General features: G+C 37.1%; 1 protein-coding gene across 2 annotated transcripts in view; it reads right to left on the bottom strand.

Moving 5' to 3' along the window:
• Nucleotides 1-19932, bottom strand: part of wal (electron transfer flavoprotein subunit alpha wal) — a 227918-nt gene that overhangs the window by 47016 nt on the left and 160970 nt on the right. The window lies entirely within an intron of this gene.

The following is a 19932-nucleotide window of genomic DNA, read 5'->3' as shown; positions in this document are numbered from 1 at the left end:
TTTAGGCCACTTAAAATAACTTACAAGTCTGATGATTAAGCTGTATTGTATCTACAAGAATTATGAAACTGTGACAGCTGCTTTACTGAAGTTTTTCTTTTTTTTGAAAAGACACAAGAGGTGGACCTAGACCAATATTGCCATTTTGATTAGCCTACCTTTGACTAGTTAAAAGGTTCAAGGAAATAGGATGGCTTGCAGTTCGTTCACATAATGAGAGACCAAATAGATGAGCTCGCCATTCCATTGACAATGGGACAGTCAGCACTGATGCAGTTTTATATTAGACATTCTATGATAGTTTGGCAAGCACAAAGGAATACATTAAATTAATGTCAGACTCTGATTATGGAAAGACTCTGATTATGTGGGTTGTGGAACTTGGCAATGAGGCACCTCAGAGGGCAATTGATTAAAGTTTATAAGGCTTTGAGAGGGATTAGTAAAATGAATGATGGTGAAATTTTTACTGTTATAAAGAATTTCACAGTATGCTACTGAAACAGGATCTAAAAAAGTTGGGCAGATGGACTGAGAAGTGGCAACTAAAGTTTAACATAGACAAATGCAAAGTACTGCAGTAACTCCAGAGAAATGTACTAACTGTGTGGTACTACACTCAAGGCGGCAGAGAATGAAAAAAACCTGAGGGGTAATTGTGCAGTCAGATATGAAGTTTTCTGAGCAGTGCAGGCAGGCTGCCAGAGCAGGTCATGGGGCCTTGTCAATGATATATACAGGAATTTTGCTAGTAGAGAAAAGAAGGCGATTATCCCTTTGTATAAGGTAATAATCAGGCCACACCTTAAGTACTGCGTACAGGTGTGGAGGCCTCATTTTAAGAAGGATGTAGAGTTGCTAGAACATGTACAGAGAAGGTCAACAAGATTGGTGAGAGGAACTAAGGGGTCTTCCTACCACGAAAAGCTTAAGTTCTACAAATTGAACATTTAGAGACTAGGCACCTGTGAGGTAATCTCATTGAGGCGTATAAGGCCTTGAATACTTTGAGCAGGCTCAATGCTGATGGGATTCTTCCTCTTGCTCAGATTACAAACCTGAGGGGGCATAAATTAAAACTGAGGGAAAACAGTTGGGGAATAGTTATGCAGAAATTTGCCTTTAGCCAGCGGGTAGTTGATTGCTGGAACAAACTTCAATCTGTCGTGGATGTTGATAGCTTAAATAAATTCAAGGAAGAACTAGACAAAGTTTTGGTGCAAATAGATGGGTGAAATGGGAAGGTTTTTTTCTTTGGCTGATGCTGCATAAGCTTGCTTTCTTGCATCATATACCTCTACTAATGCTAAAAATTACAGGGGCTGAGGTTTAGGTTACATTGTAGGAAGTTTTCTTTTAGTCAGCGAGTCATTGATTACTGGAACAATTTGTGCTCACAGATAGTTGAAGCAGTTTCAATAAATTCAAAGGTTAGCTGGATAGTTACATGTAGGAGGAGGGAAGCATATAATTTGTGTATTCTTATCTACTTTTTTTTTTTTTTTTTTTGCCAGTGCAGCAAAAGCCTGCAGCTTCCTTGCACTATATGGCAAACATTATTACTATATTTAAATTTAATTTCATATGTATTGCACTAAGCCATCATCTTCATAACTTTAGATTTAACTATTTAAATTTTGATTTTTTACTCTCATTATAACTTTCAATGATTTTAACACTTCTAATATTGATGTTTCTTATTAAAGAAACAATGTTATCAACTGTCACAACTGTGGAGAGCATAAGAAGTTAGTGATGTTCACTGTATTAAAAAAAAAAAAAAAGGATATTTAGATATTGAAAATTACGTCCAATCAGTGGATTTATGATTTGTTTTCTCTTCTAATTAACTTACTTTTTTCTCCCTTTTTGTTTCTTTTATTATCTCTTTTAGCTATACTAGATCTGATAGAATCTGTATCTCTATTTTATTTGTTATTTTTTATTACTTATTAATATTCATATGTTCATTTTTATTTCCATATGTAAGACAGTTTGCTGTTTTTGGAATTTAATAAAAAAAAAAAAAAGACAAAAACACATAGCTGAAAAATACCATGGGAGAAAGGATTCACTGCAGGAGACCATCTGAGGTACCCAGAGGACCAATAACATTGACTGTGTAATTTGAAGAGTGTTTGTGTGGTTAGAATTGGTAATTCTAGTAAGTAAATGCACAAGTTATGTAAATTTATTAGTAGACACTTGCATATAAATGAATATAACACAAATATTATAAGCAACACTATATATATCTGTAAAATTTTATTATTTTTCCGGTTTTAAACTCAGAAATATGATTTCTATCGCTGAAAATACTACACTATTACAATAACATTAGCATGGAAAGATTTCAGTTAGTGTGAGGAAACGTGTCAATGGCGTTTTATTATAATTCTCATGCCATTAATGATGAATGTTTAATATAACGATCTTTGATTGGACCATGGTTCAAGCTCGTGACTACTAAATACAATTAATGATTGCATTTAGGATTTATTGTAAACCCAGTTGACCTGGCAGTTGTACTTGATTATAAACAAGAGTAGTTAAATTTTTCTATAAAAATTTACAGAATAGGCCATTTGAACTTTCATTCAAAATGTCAAAAATTAAATCTGTTGTTAAACTTAGAGAATTGTGGATTGTTAATCACACAAAAGAGTTCACTATGGATAGCAGTATTGTCATTTGTGTTGTTTGCAAAAAGAATATTCCATGTAGAAAAAAAAATTCCAAATAGACCAATACTGAAAACAATGTGCATTGTGACAGACAAAAAAAAAAAAAAAAAAAAAAAGGGAAAAAAAGTTATATTAGTCACTTCTAACCAAGCTGTGTACCTCAAGGGAGAAGAAAATATACTCTTCAAAGAATGTCTTGTCTTTCTAAGCAGCCACCACCCTTTCACCAAGTTTAAAAATGCAGTTTTCAAACAAGTTTTTAAAACATCGTATAAATAGAAAAATATCAGATGAATCCACCTTGTGGAAGAATTATCTTAATTATGTTTATGATGATAATATTGGAGAAAACTGCAGCTAGATGTCTGCTGATGAAATAATAGACACTTGTAGCCATTATACTGGTAAGCAGAAAATTAGGTGGAGAGCCTTCACAACTGCATTTGCTTGCTTGTAAGGTACTCAAAATGCGAATTAATCCACAACTGAATTTTCAAACCTAATCCACATTACTTGCTTAGCCAATGGCTTATGCAGTCTTGAAACAAGTCAGGACAAAAAGTTATTTCTTGTGTAAAAAAAAAAAAAAAAAACACTGCAAAACCCCCTATACAACATTAGCATTCATAGAAGCATATGAGGCAAAAAAAAAAAAAAAAAAAAAATTCCCATTTCACCCATCCATTCGCTCCAAATGTTTGTCTAATTCAGCCTTGAATTTCTTTAAGCTGTCAATTTCTACAATGACAGATGGAAGTTTGTTCCAGCAATCAACCACCCACTGGCTAAAGGCAAATTTCCGTGCATCTATTCTACAACTGTGTTTCCCCAATTTGAATTTATACCCCCTCAGGTGATTAATCTGGGCAAGATGAAGAATACCATCAGCATTGAGTGTGCTCAAACCATTCAAGGCCTTCTACACCTCAATCAGATCACTTCACAGGTGCCTAGTCTCAAGACACTATAATTTGCAAAACTTAAGCCTTTCTTTGTAAGAGCAACCTTTTGTTCCATTCACTATATTGTTGACCTCTGTACTCGTTCCAGCAACTCTACATCCTTCCTAAAATGAGGCTTCCAGATCTGTACGCAGTACCCAAGATGTGGCCTGACCATTGCCTTATACAAGGGGATAATCACCTCCTTATCCCTGCTAGCAAAATTCCTGTATATCATTGACAAACCCCATGACCTACTCTGGCAGCCTGTCTGCACTGCTCAGAAAACTTCATATCTGATTGCACAATTACTCCCAGGTCCTTTTCATTCTCTACCATCCTGAGTGCAGTACCACAGAGTTGATACATTACTCTGGGGTTACTGCTACCCAACTCTGCCATTGCTGGTCCCAAGCCCGGATGAGAAAGGAGGAGGAGGGGGGAGGAGCATACCTCATGTAAAAAAACCCCAGGCTTGGCTGGTTCCGGCTGACAGTACCTGGGATGGGCCCCTGCCTGGGTTACAGGTGAAGATGGAGGATCTATCTTCAGCAACAGTGGAAGTCTGTCACTCTTCTAAGATACTGGTCTCATCTAAATTGTGGACAGAGGAATGGCAAGCCGGCTGCATTATCTGCCTTAAACCCTATGGATCTCAGTAATTGTCAGATAAACATTCATGCTACCATGTCCGGGGTAATAGAAGCGGTAACCATGGAGAACAGCTGTGAAGAAAGCTACAGTATATGTCATCCAAAACTCAAATGTATCTCTCAACACTAAACGTAAGATCGCTTTAGAAGCCCGGGAAAATAAAACTGGTAGAAGAAGAATTGAAAAGGATCAAATGGGAATGTCAGAGACACATTGGATAGAAGAAGGAACACTGGATATGACAGAAGGAAGAATATTTTACTCAAGGAGAAAAGACAACATCTATTAAATTAAATAATAGAAATTCATCCACACAGCTCAAGATTGATAAGTTTAAGAATAAAAGGTAAAGAAAAAGGAATCTTCGAAAAAATAATCCAGGTATACACCCCAGACTCCTCACATGATGACACAGAGACAGCTTCTTTCAATTCAAACCTACAAGAAACCATAGATAACACAAACAAAAAAGATATTTTAATAATGGGGGACTTTAATGCAAAAGTTGGGGGGCTTTTCGACACACTTCAGTGACGTATTAGGAAAATTCGGGATAGTACACAGAAATGAGCGAGGAGAAAAACTCATGAACTTCTGCAAAGAAAACAAACTATTCATCACCAACACACTGTTCTACCACAGATCTCAACATGGACATCACCAGATGGAAATACAAAACTGCACCAACTACATTTTAATAAATAAAAACTGGAAATCATCAAAATCTGTACTTCTAACAATTCAAAATGTTAGAAGTACAAATTTTGACACCGACCATGAACTGCTAGCAGCAACAATTAAATGGAAATTTAAAAATACAAAGCCAAAGAACAATAGAGCAACATTAAATATATTATGATTTGAAGAAGACAAAGTAAAGGAAATTTATGGGAAAACACTACAAGAAAAATTAAAAGATATAAACTATTCATCATCTATGGAAAATATATGGAAGAAAACTAAACAAATGACTAAAGATGCAGTCTTAGAAACCTTGAGAACAAAACCAAATAATCCTTGGATTACAGCAGAAATTTTAGACGTATGGACGAAAAAAAAGGCAAATGAAAAACCTTCTAAACAAAGAAAACAGTCAAGAAAAAAGGGAAAAATATAAAGTCCTAAAAAAATAGACAACCTATGTAAAGCCGCTAAAAGGAAATGGTTGGAAGATAAAGCAAAGCTGTGTGAAGAGGCAAATAAATGCCATGACTCTAAAACAACTTACTGGATTATAAAGGAACTCTCTAAAACATACATCCCGAAAACATTCACAATGAAAAATAAAAACAATATAAAAACAGGAAACACGCAAGAAATTAAAAAAATATGGAAAGAATATTACCAAACCCTGTTCAAAGGGGAAAGAAAAAAATGCTCTTGTCAGATAATAGAAGAGATAAAACACCCTCGATAAGAAAAGAAGTTCAGAAAGCAATTAGCCAAATGAAGAATGACGAGGCACCGGAAATTATGGTATCCAAGCAGAACTATGGAAATTCAGAGGCGATGCAATGTTAAAACACCTCGCACAATTCTTTAATCTAATTTTATTTACATGTGATATACTGGAAAAGTGGAATAGTACCTATATACAAAAAAGCAGATAAAGAAAATTGTCAGAATTATAGACCCATTACCCTTTTAAACCATATATATAAAATATTTATAAGGATCTTACAAAATAGGATAGTTAAAATATGTGAAGAAACACTAGGCGAAGAACAAGCAGGATTTAGAAAAGACAGATCAACAATAAACCAAATATTCACACTAAACATCATTGCAGAAAAATATTGGAAAAAGAAACCTCTTTATCTGTGCTACATCGATTTCAAGCGGGCATTTGACTCTGTAAACAGAGAAAATTTAATGAAGCAACTACAACCACTTGATCAAGAAATAATCATGTTGGTAAACAATTTCTACAAAAATACAAGAGCAATAGTAAAATTCAACAAACTGTCATGCAGAGATGCCCTTTATCTCACATCTACTGTATTTCCCCATGTATAAGACACACCTTAATTTTAGGGCCCGAAATTTGAAAAAAAAAAATGTATTACATAAAGTTATTGAACTCAAGTTTTATTCATCATAAAATTCATACAACTCATCACTGTCAAAACTCCCATCCATTAGCTTGTCCTCATCTGTGTCTGATGACGAATCACTGTCTTCATATATTACCTCATCCTCAGTTCCATCTATGGCATTTGAAATGCCACACTTCTTAAATGACTTGACAACGATTTCAATCTTGATATTATTCCAGGATCTTTTCACCTAGGTACAAACTTCTCCTATAGTTGGTTTCTTCACTCTTCCTGCTGGTGTCAAATTGTCCCCAGAAGACTTCATCCATTGGTTCCATTCATCTCTCATGGTAGCTTTGAAGGGTTTGTTAATGCTGACATCAAGTGGATGGAGCTGGGATGTCAAGCCTCCAGGTATGACGGCAAGTTTTGTTTTTTGCTCTGCAGCAATCTTCTTTGTACTTTTTGTTATGTGTACTCTGAACTGATCAAGCACCAATGGGGCAGGTTTACGTAAGAGCCCACCTGGTCTCCTGCTCCAAACTTTCTCAAACCAGATCTTCATCCCATCCTGATCCATCCAACCCTTGTCATGAACGTGGACAATCACTCCTTGAGGAATGTCTTCTTTTGGCATTGTTTTGAATTTGAAAATCAGCATAGGAGGCAGCTTGGTTCCGTCGACACAACAAGCTAGAACAACCTTATAATGGCTCTTTTCATGTCCACTTGTCTTCACAGTTACAGTTTTCACCCTCTTCTTATCAACAGTTCTGTTACTTCGGACATCAAATTGAAGGGACTTTATCCATATTTTCAATCTGTCGCAACTCAAACTGATGTGTCTTCAGATTGAATGACAAAACGATGAAATTCAAGGACCTTCTGCTCATAGCTTTCAGGCATCTTTTGGGCAAGTCTGGTGCGTGTATGCATGCTTAGTCCATTACGTTTCATGAACCTGAAGCACCAATTGTGTCCTCCTTTGAAATCAGTAACTTCTTTTTCATCAGCAATTCTTCTTGCCTCATGCTGAACCATCTTTGTGGACACAGGAATTCCAATTGTCCTCTGCTCCTCAATCCATATCCTTCAATTCCCTCTCTAAATCAGGCCATTTTGCTGACTTACCTCTAATGGCCTTCTTCTGCCGTGGTGTTTTCAGTACGGTTTCTTTTTCCTGTAGCCAGTCTCGGATTGTTTTCTCAGTTGGAGGAGGACCAAACTTACGTTCAGCAGCACGATTTCCATTCACTTTTAACTTGAATTCAGCACTGTACGAAAATCTTTTCTGAGCCATTTCTGGGCAGAACGTGGCAAAATGTAACCTAATATACCGGTAACAAGTGCGAAATAATGAGCGTAAAGACAACAAGTGCGAAAAAGTGGGAAAGTAAAAAAAAATCTACAACCACTGTATAAGACGCACCCAGTTTTCAGACCCCAAATTTTTCAAAAAAAGTGTGCCTTATACATGGGGAAATATGGTATTTAATATCTACCTAGAAGAACTAATGAAATCAATTGAAGAAAAAAGAGGTACAATAATAAATAGAAAAAATATAAACCACATAAAATATGCAGATGACATTGTGATTTTAACAGAAACTGAAGAATAGATAAAAGAAATATTAGCAGTAGTAGAGGCATACGATGCAAGAAAGCAAGATACTTAAGCAGCATCAGCCAAACAACCCCTCCATTCATTCCAAATTTTTTTTTTTTTTTTTTTTATGTAAACCCCAAACACGAGAGGTATTAGGACCTATAGTACTTAGTACCGTGCTTGGGTTGAAGGTTGAGAAGACGAAAGGAGATATTTATTGACATTGGACTTGAACTTCTGCAGACTAATTTTCAGGAAATACGTATGAAGGAAGGTTGTTTCAGAAAATGGCAGTTGAATGAATAAATGAGGAAGATGAAAAGTTGGTTCTGTGAGTTTGAAGTTGGACAGTAAATGGATGTTGGCTGGTGGCGGCACGTGTTTGGACTGTTTTGAAAGAGAGAGCGGGAATTATAGAAGCCAATCCAGAAGAACAGTGCCCATGGAAGTATCTGTAGAAGAGGCATGCAGCAGAAACAGTACGTCTATGAGACAGCGAGTGGAGAGACTCTGTTAGAGATGAATCATTAATTAACCTAACTGTCCTCTTCTGAATGGAATCAAGAAGCCTGAGAGAGGTTTTGGGGGCACCACCCCAGATGTGGGAACAATATTCCATGGCAGGGCAGATTTGCGATTTATACAGAGTGAGCAGTTGTTTGGAAGAAAAGTAACGCCGAGAGAGAAAGAGAAAACCAAGTTTTTTAGATGCAGAAGAAGCACTATTTGTAATGTGCTTGTGCCAAGAGAGATTAGAAGTCAGGATAATCCCCAAAAGAGATATATCATTTTGCCTAGAAATTGGAGTGTCACCAAAGATAGACATAGGAGCAGAAGAATCGTTTTTGCGAGATATAAGACAAGACTGAGTTTTAGAAGGGTTGAAATCAACTAAGTTGTCTTTGCCCCACTGGAGAATTACCTGAAGATCGGCATTTAAGGAATTGGTAGCAGATTTTCGAGAAGTTGAAGCTGATTGAGCAGGACAAGGTTTCTCAAAATAGAAAGTGGAATGCAGTGTGCTATCATCAGCAAAACTATGGATAGGATTTCCAGTCAATGGAAGAAGGTCATTAATATACAAGAGGAAAAGAGTGGGGGAAAGAACTAAACCTTGGGAGACACCGGCATTAGTGGAGAAGTTAGAAGACAGAGAGCCATCTACCATCACCCACAGTGAGCGATCAGAGAGAAAACTGGATAACCAATTATTAAAAACAGTTGGCAAACCATAAGATGGAAGCTTGTTTAGAAGACCTTTATGCCAAACACGATCAAAAGCCTTAGAGATGTCAAGAGCAACTACTTGTGTTTCACCTGTCCAGCTCAGCCTTAAATTTATTTAGGCTATCAACTTCCACAATAAAAGATGGAAGTCGGTTCCACCAATCAACTACCTGCTGGCTAAAGACAAATTTCTGCACATCTATTCTACAACTGTTTTTTCCTCAATTTGAATCTGTGCCCCCTCAGGTTAATCTGAGCAAGAGGAAGAATCCCATTAGCATTCAGCTTGCTCAATTCACTCAAGGCCTTATACACCTCAATCAGATCACCTTGCAGGTGCCTACTCTCCAGGCACTGCAATTTGTAGAACTTAAGACTTTCTTGATAAGAGCATCCCTTTGTTCCCCATCACCAATCTTGTTGTCCTTCTTTGTACTCGTTCTAGCAACTCTACATCTTTCCTAAAATGAGGCCTCCAGACCTGTACACAGTACTCTAGGTGTGGCCTGACCATTGCCTTGTATAATGGGATAATCACCTCCCTGTCCCTGCTAGCAAAATTCCTATATATCATTGACAAGACCCCATGACCTGCCCTGGCAGCCCCTCTGCACTGCTCAGCGAACTTCATATTTGACTGCACAATTACCACCAGGTCTTTTTCACTTTCCACTTCCCTGATTGTAGTACCACACAGTTGGTATGTTTATTTTCGGTTATTGCTACCCATATGCAGTACTTTGCATTTGTCAATGTTAAACTTCATTTGCCACTTTTCAGCCCATTTGCCCAACTTATCTAGATCCAGTTGGAGTAGCATACTGTCTTTACTGTCGTTAACAACACTACCAACCTTTGTATAATCTGCAAACTTGGACATTAAACCTGATATATACCTTCATCAATATCACTGATAAATATACAAAACAACAATGGGCACAACACCGAACTCTGGGGAACTCCACTAATAACATTTGTCCACAAAGACAGTGTCTATTGATTACCACTCTCAAACAAACATCGATAAAGCAAGCAACAATTATGGAATTAATATTAATATAAATAAAACCAAAGTAATGCAAATCAGAAAAATCATAGAAGACATAACCTTTAACATCCAAAATCAACAAATAGAACAAGTACAACAATTTGTATACCTGGGCTCTCTAATAACCAGAAACCTAAGTAATACTGACCAAATTAAACACAGACTGAACATTGGATGGAAAAACATGAACAAACTCAAAAACATATGGAAGAGCAATAAAATCTCAAATAGTCTAAAAATTAAATTACAGGAAACCCCCCCATATAACACGGTACTTCTACAACACGGTTTCGCTCTAACATGATTGATAAATTGCGGCAATCCTCGCACAACATGGTATCTGTATAACATGGTTTTGCTCTAACACTGTTAGAGAATTGTGGCAAACGTTGCGTAACAGGGTATTTTTGAGCCTTTTCATGGGGAGAACCCTGCTATTATGTGGATGTAATTGTTCAACATTCCCACTTTTTTTGAATTCCCACTGTTGACTCTTTAGTCAAAAAAAAAAAAAAATTGAGAAATCCTTGTATTTTGTTTTGTTGTGAAATCCCCGTGTTACGTTTTGTGCTATTAAACTTGTGCTTTTTTAACTTTGGAAAAATCTAGATTTCAAAGTTTTATTACTATTAGGTAGCACGCCAGGCCATCCAAACATTGAAGTTATGTTCCTACTACCACAGTTGTATTAGGTTAATACAACTTCTTTCATTCAGCCATTAGATCAAGGCATTATATCCACCTTTAAATCTCATTACATCAGAAAATCATTAAAATGAGGCATGGAAACATTTCTGAATTGTGAACTGTATCAGAATCATAGCTTTATTCTTGAAAGAAGTAGAATCGTCACTGTTAAATGTGTGTTTATTTGGTTTTTTTTAGGAGCATTAGCAACTAAGGCCATATTGCTCCAGGGATATGCGGTGATCATTCCCTGACCTTTCCGCATTCTCCGTATTTGGTGATCATGGGCTCGAACCCGCGGTCTAATCAAGAAGCGTGTGCTACGCACTGCTGCTCCTGCCCACCTGGCTACGGAGGCGCTGTTAAATGCATGGCCAGAGTCGGTTCATTCAGGAAATATGGTCGAACCGGCAGAAAACAGAATCGGTGCAATAGTAGAACTTGCCATGTCAGTAGGAGAGGAAGGTTTTGATGATATGACTACTGAAGCCCTCGTGCGTAGCACAGTTCATAAAATTGCCCTCCTCCCCACACTGGGTGGAAAAGACCCGAGTTCAAATCCTGTCGATGATAGGAATTTTTATCACAAATCTTTTTCACAAAGTGGCTAAGTTAGTTGGGCTCAGGCGAGGGTAGCATGGTTTCCCCTCCTGGAAACTCAGGTTTTTCATTCAGAAAACAGAAAATTGACCTAAGGACACTCAATTTATAGACAATATACAGAGTAACATGGCCTTAGTTGCCTATGTTGCTGAAGACGTTCAAGAATTACTGGTAAAAAAAGAGGCTGGCGAAGCGGATTTGGTGGAAATGGCATTGGAGGTAAAATCTAATCACTTCAGAGGACGGTAGTACAGATGAAAATTCTGAACTTCCACATTTTACACTAAAAAGCATACGGGAAGGCATAAAATTAGCTGAGCAATTAGAATCTTATTTTTTGAATGCAGATTCTTGAATGAAAGGAGACCAAAGTTTGAAAGGGAGCTTCAAAAATGCTTAGTTCCATACGACGAAATGCACAAAGATTTATCAAACAAAAGCAAACAAACCAGATTACTGATTTTTTAAAGAGAGCAGAAGATACACGAAATCTAGAATGGTGTATTTGTTACCGAAATAGTGTATTTTTGTTAGCTTTTGGAATGTAACCCCCCCCCCTTTATACTTTTTCTTAGTCCTGTATATGAAACTGTCATCATACCCACAGCAACTTATAGATCAGAGAATTGGGGAATAAATAAGAAAGACAGGCAAAAAATAATGGCATTTGAAATGAGATGTCTAAGGAAAATCAATAAAACAAATTGGAGAGAACATAAAACTAATGAACAAGTAAGAAAAGATCTAAATTTTGAATGCAGAATAATAGAGCAGATCTACAAAAAACAACCTCAGTGGTCTGGACAAGTGAACCGGATGAAACAACACAGGCTGCCTAATGTAGTACTGACCAGTGGTGTATTCGGGCCGGAACGCACCGGAACAACGTTCCGGTACTTTTTTCTAAATGTCATAATAGAAGATCTTTAAATTTATACACCTAATATCATGAAACAATGGTATAATTAAAGGGGAGGGAGAAATATCTATTTTACCCATTGCTACTAAAAATATATATTAATAGTAATCTTTAAAATTAATAAATTTCTTTAAAAATTTATTTAAAAACAAAAATATAAATTTTGCAATGAAACTTGAATGTTTCTTACTAAGGTACTATGTGTTAGATAAAGAGATCCATTGAATGAGATATACTGTGATGCGTGCAAACGCTGCATTTTGATTTGCCATGAGCTGAATGCTCTATGAACTGTGCATCTGAAGTCTGATTCAGTTACTGTACAGTCGATGTGGCGTTATCATATAGTCTTCTGGAGAATGAGCATTCCAGTACTATTGTTTTTACGACAAGCATTCTGGTACTATTTTTTTTAGCAATACACCTCTGGTACTGACAGGAAGAATTGGAGATGAGACCACCAGGAAGTCCCAAAAGAGAATGGCTCCAATGCCTAAAGGAAAACACAGGCTTTCAGAGCTATCAACAAATGATGCAAGATTCAAGAGACCGACAACAATAGCAGTTGCTATCTAAACAGGGACTCAACCCGTGCCAAATGGAAGAGCAGAATGATGATACTGCTACCCATATGCAGTACTTTACAATTGTCAATGTTAAACTTCAGTTGCCACCTTTCAGTCCATCTGCTCAACTTTTCTAGATCCTGTTGCAGTAGTGTACTGTCATTAGTGTCATTAACAACCCTGTCAACCTTCGTATCGTCTACAAACCTGGACATTAATCTTGATATACCATCATCAATATCATTTATAAATACAGAAAACAATAATGGACCCAATACTGAACCCTGAGGGACTCCACTAATAATATTAGTCCACGATGAGCAGTGTCCATTGATTACCACTCTGTCTTCTCCCCCTCAACCACCCCTTTATCCATAGCAGCAATTTGCCTCCAATGCCACACTGCTCCAATTTGTGCAGCAGTCTTCCATGTGCAACAGTATCAAAAGCCTTTCTAAGATCCAAGTATATAATATCAAAGTTATTCCCTGCATCCAGTTCTTTTGTGACTGCATCATAGTATCCAATCAAATTGGTCAGGCAAGACTTCCCCTTAACAAAACCATGCTGTGTCTGAGCTATAACTGAAGTCTTGTCTAGATGATCCTGCAGTGCTTCTTTAACCAGTGCCTCCATTAATTTTCCGGGAACATAAGTTAAACTAACAGGTCTATAATTACTTGTGTCACCCTTTGATCCTCCTTTGTGAATTGGGGTCACATTTGCACATTTCCAGTCCATGGGTACTTCCCTTGAGTCCAAGGAAGCTCTCATAATTATGGCTAAGGGTTTGCTTATTTCCTTTGCTGCCTCCATTAATATAACTGGATAGATCCCATCCACCCCAGGTGCCTTTCTTGTATTTATCTTCAACAATTTCCCCTCCACTTTACTCTCAGTTATTACAAGATTCTCTAGCTTACTGCCAGAGTTGAATACACCTCTGGCATTCCCCTCGCTGAATAACTCCTCATGTGTGAATGTCGATGCAAAATATTCATTTAGTTTGTTAGCTACCTGAGCAGGATCATCAACAGTTGACCCATCGATATCAAGTGGACCAATCTAATTCATCCCTTTCCTTCTAGAGTTTACATAAGTAAAGAACTCTTTGCTGTTTTTCTTGCATCCCTTGCCAAAGATTTCTCGTAATCTGCCTTTGCCTGCCTAACCTCCTTTGTAACTTGGTTACAGATCAACTTTTATCTATCATAGGCTTCTGTGTCACGTGTTAATTAGTATGTATCCCATGCATTTTTCTTCTCTGCCATATGTCTCATTAGTTCATCTGATATCCACTTAGGCCTAAACCTTGAACAATATTTCTTAGTTGGTATGTAAAGCCTAGTAGCTTCCAAGATAAGTTCTTTGAATGCTTCCCATTTTGAATTTGCTGTTGGTAACATCATCAGTTGGTCCCACTGTATAGATTGCAACAAAGCTCCACGTAAAATTATACTTACACCTAATTCTGTTTTTGCACGAACTTTTTTTACACGAATTTGATTTAACACGAATTCAAAATAAATATTTCATTCTCTTTTTACACGAGTCATTTTGATTTAACACGATTTCTATGAATTTTTTTTGCCTAAATTGTAAGAATTTTTTTTTTATTTGTGGCATATTAGTATCATTTCTATATTACACGCACCAACAGATTGGATAACAGCTAGTGTGTGCGTTTTGAAACGCGTGCTTTTGCTTACCAATGTGTACGTCTAGGTATCTATGAATCATCAACGTTTTTATTGAATTTGTGCACATCTACGGTATTCGTGCATTGTACCTTCGGAAGACATGTAGTAGTAAGCTCTATTTCAAAGTGAAAGAATCTTTAGTGAAATTTGTGCACATATAAATTTATTAATTTTGCCGATAGTCAATAAATTGTAAGTTTACAAATTTTTCATACCTTTTTTTATTAATTATAACTGAGATATTTTTCGGTAGCCCTTATATAATGTCGAATAATTCGCCTATTACCAAAATGAAAAGGAAAACGATTTCTTTGGAACTTAAAATTCAATTTTTAGATCGTCTTGCAACTGGACAAGTGGCTACGTCTCTAGGAAAGCATTTTGGTGTACATGAAGCTACCGTAAGAACTATTAAGAAAAATGAAGCTGCAATTAGGAAGTCGGTATGTTCTGGAACAAAAGTAAGTGTTAATTCATCATCATATACAAGAGATATTGTCAAGGAAAAAATGGAAAAGGCTCTGGTTATATGGATAGAAGATCAGTCACAAAAAAGAGTACCAGTAGATGTAAATGCCATCAAGCAAACAGCACTAAGAATTTACAGACAGATTAAAGAAAAGGAGCCAAGCATTTCATCTCAGTTAAACAGAAAGTATGAATTTTCTGCGAGTACAGGTTGGATGACAGGGTTTCTTAAAAGGAATGCTCTTCATAATATAAAAATTAAAGGTGAAACTGCATCTGCAGATGAATCGGCTGCTAAAGTATTCCAGCAGGAACTTGCAAAAGTTATTGAAGATGGAGGATACACTCCTGATCAAGTGTGGAATGCAGATGAAACTGGTTTCTTCTGGAAACGAATGCAACAGAACGTATGTAGCCAAATTGCAGAAAACTGCTGGTGGTTTTAAGGTAGCTAAGGATCGCGTGGCCTTATTATTTTCCTCCAACGCTTCAGGAGATCGTATGTTGAAACCACTGCTGGTATATCGAGCCCTAAACCCACGTTCAATGAAAGGTGTAGATATCAATAAACTGCCTGTTCACTGGATAGCAAACAAGAAGGCCTGGGTGACCACTACTATTTTTACAGAATGGTTCAACAAATGTTTCGTCCCAGAAGTCAGACGTTATATGAATTTGAAAGGTCTCGAATTTAAAGTTCTTCTGATTCTTGACAATGCACCCGGCCATCCTGTCTTGGAACACCCAAACGTACAAATTTTATTTCTGCCACCTAATACTACATCTTTGATACAACCGCTAGACCAAGGTATAATTACGACAATTAAAACATACTACGTAAAACGAACATTCCAACATGTTTTGGACAAACTGAATGATGAAACACTAACAATCACTGATGTGTGGAAGAAATTCTCAATTATGGATTGTATCAATCAAGTTGGATTAGCGTTAACTGAATTAAAACCAGCAACTTTAAATGCGTGTTGGAAAGCGGTTTGGCCACAATGTGTAAAAAGCAAAGATCCCATCATCCCTAATACAACCGAATCTCCCAAAATCATTACAATGGCACACAAAATTGGTGGAGAAGGATTCGATGATCTATCGTTTGAAGATATTGATGAATTGTTAACCGACAAAGCCCTAAGCGAAGATGAAATATTAGAGATTGTCCTTGGGACTCCTTATCCCACAGAACGTAGTGATAATGAAGAAAATGATCCTGTTCTAAATGCAGATTTAATAAAAGAAGGTCTGGAACTGGCCAGAAAATTAGGTAATCATTTTGTCAAACATGACCCTAATGAGGAACGCGCTGGGAAGTTTCAACGTGAACTGAAGTTGTTGACAGCCTCTTACAGAGAATTATATAACGGCCTAACCAAAACACGAACACAACAATTAATAACTGAATTCGTTCGTAAAACCGGTGAAACATCAGCACCAGAGGAGACTCGTGCTGATTTTGCTCAAGAGATCACAGAAAGAATTTCATTAATAGAGGAAGAAGACGATGTCCACAACATTTCTAGTGATGGCAGTGATATTCCAGTCGTACGCAAACATATGCGCCGTTTATTATCAGAAAGTGAAAATGAATAAAATCTTGTTATGTGTAAAACAGATTTTTTTTTTGTTCATGAAGATTTTTTTTTCATTTCATATGCATACAAATTTATTTTAATACATTTTAATTACATATTATTACATGTGTATTTTGTTTAAATAAAATAATAAGCTTAAAACGAATATTTTTATGTGTTTTTTTTTAATTATTTTTACTGATTTTTTTAGATCCGGAACCAATCTTCTTTTCTTCCATAAATACAATGTCTTTTTTTACACGAATTTTTTTTACACGTATTTTTCAGGAACGTATCTATCGTGTAAAAACAGTAGGTGTATTCTAAAACTGATAGTTTGTTACTTTTAAATCTTGAATACAAAAAAGTAAATGTAGAATAAATGAATAATAAATGTATTACAATAAAGGTTTTTTTTTTTTTTTTTTCTTCTGTTTATACTCCGGGACGACCAAACGGTCAGAGGAGTTTACAAGATAGACAGAATACAAGAAACAGCACCGTATTCAGCAGTCACGGGCTTGAACCCCGGTCACTCAAGGCACGTGTACTTATGCACCCGCGCGCCTGACCACTAGGCTACGGCGGCCTCTACAATAAAGGTAACAAATGTAAAAAAATGTTATTGCATATAATAGCATTAGTGCATATTTTCATATATTTTACTGCATATTTTGAATATTATGCATTAAAAATAGGCAATGTCCAGTCATCAGTAATAGCAAAAACTTTGGTATCTCTAATAGAGAGGTCTGTGCAAATATAAAATTGAAGCCAGCAGGAGTTATAAAAATTTTTGAATCATAAAGATAAATTACTTCACTGTTAGGAATGCCATGGGTGAGAGGCTCCATTGGAGAAGAGATATCACCCAGTTTTTATGTTGTTGTTGTTGTTGTTATTTAGTTTTTAGGAGCATTAGCAACTAAGACCATATTGCTCCGGGGATATGCGGTGGTCATTCCCTGACCTTTCTGCATCCTCTGTATTTGGTGGTCACGGGTTCAAACCCTGGTCTAATCAAGAAGCGTGTGCTATGCACTGCTGCTCCGGCCCACCTGGCTATGGAGGCACCCTCACCAAGTTGTGATCTCAGGTATCTAGATGGGCAGTAATATTAACTGTGTAATTTGAAGGGTTGATGGTGAGGAAAAGATCAAGAGGTTAGGATTGTTTGTTATTCCAGTAAGTAAATGAACAAAAGTGTAAGGTCATTAGTAACAGCAAAAGTTTGAGCATCTTGGCCAGTTACATCCAGGCAATGAGAAAATTGAAGCCAGATGGAGTTATAACATTAAAATCAGTGCAGCAAATTAGTTTACCATTAGGAAATTAGATTAGACTGCATAAAGCCAAATTTCAAAGAAAGGAAGTCAAAAAGATCAGAGTGATTTATAGAGTTTGCAGAATGATAGCAGCAATAAAAGAAGTTGATAGAATGGGGTGAAGAGATTTTAACTAGAAATTCCTGTATATCATTGACAAGACACCATGAGCTACTCTTGCAGCCCATCTGCAATGCTCAGAGAACTTCATATCTGCCTGCACAATTACCCCAGGTCCTTTTCATTCTCTACCACTGTCAGTGTAGTACCACAGAGTTGATATGTTGTTCTGGGGTTGCTGTTTCCCATATGTAGTACTTTACATTTGTCAATGTTAAACTTCATTTGCCACCTCTCAGCCCATCTGCTCAACCTTTCCAGATCCTGTTGCAGCAGCATAGAGTCAGTAGTGTCCTTAACAACCCTGCCAACCTTTGTATCGTCTGCAAACTTGGACATTAAGCTTGATATACCATCAAGCTTAATGCCCCCTTAGGTTCAGATTACGAACCTAAGGGGGCATAAATTCAAATTAAGAAAAGTCAGATGTAGAATAGATGTGCGGAAATTTGCCTTTAGCCAGCGGGTGGTTAATTGCTGGAACAAATGTCCATCTGTCGTGGTAGTTGATAGGTTGAATAAATTTAAGGAGGAACTGGACAGGCATTTGGAGAGAATGGTGTGATTTTTTTTTTTTGTTGGCTGATGCTGCATAAGCTCATACATTTGGTTTCTTGCATCACATGCCACCACTACTACTACTATTTATAAATACAGAAAACAATAACGGACTAACACTGAACCCTGAGGGACTCCACTAATAACATTAGTCCACGATGAGCAGTGTCCATTGATTACCACGATGAGCAGTGTCCATTGATTACTACTCTGTCTTCTCCCCCTCAACCACCCCTTTATCCATAGCAACAATTTGCTTCCAATGCCACACTGCTCCAATTGTGGCATTGGAGGCAAATTATTATAGGCAAAATATTAAAGGGATATCCTTGACACCATTGTCATAATCACCAAACAGCATCTGTTAAATGATATCAAAGCATTACTGCTCACGATAAAGTGCCGCACCTCATGCTAAAATGCTTGCTGATGTCCTTAACAATCTATAATACTGATAAAAGAAAACTACTTTCCACAACAATGGAATATTTATGAAGTAATGCCCATTCCAAAATCCAGTAGTCCAACATCAGTCACTAAAGGCTTATATCTAAAGCATCTACTTTAGCTTCTTGGCAAAATACTGTTACCAGTTTTTCCCAACCACCTACTCCCTGAGATGCCTCCCCAAATTCACTGTGCTCTCAAGCACAGATCCACAGTCGCAACTTTCTACCAGCATCCTAAAAAATTCCGCAGGCTTTTGAGAATAATTCTGAAATTGCCGCTGTGTATCTTGACATACACTTGGCATTTGACACTGTTAATATTGGGGCTCTTCTCCAGCTATCGGAAAGGTTCTTTCAGGTTAAAGGATTTGTCCTGGATTCCTCTACTCACTACTGACCTCCAGAATTATACCCATTACAGTTGGATGCCAGTCATTCTCTTACCACATCACTGCTGGCATTCCCTAGGGAGGGGTTCTCCCTGGGCTTCTGCATACTGCACTAATCTTCCCATTTACTACCTGGCACAATTCTTATTGACTATCAATCTTGCTGAATCTGCCATCATAGTTATCTCCCTCAAAAAACAACCTTCACAGATACAGCCATCTCTCAACAGTATTGCCATTCCACAAGTGACTTGACATAAGGATCTGGGGGGGGGTAATATTTGATCTCAAGCTTAACTTTCATGCCCAATTGCAGTCCATGCATTGAAGATTTAGTCAGCTGAGATGGACTGCAAAGCACCATCT

The sequence above is a fragment of the Mastigoproctus giganteus genome, chromosome 7 (genome assembly GCF_048544385.1).
Source record: "Mastigoproctus giganteus isolate SK-2022 chromosome 7, ASM4854438v1, whole genome shotgun sequence".
Classification (NCBI taxonomy): Eukaryota; Metazoa; Arthropoda; class Arachnida; order Uropygi; family Thelyphonidae; genus Mastigoproctus; species Mastigoproctus giganteus.
Note: the sequence above shows the minus strand (reverse complement) of the source record. Positions and strands in the feature narration are given on the sequence as shown.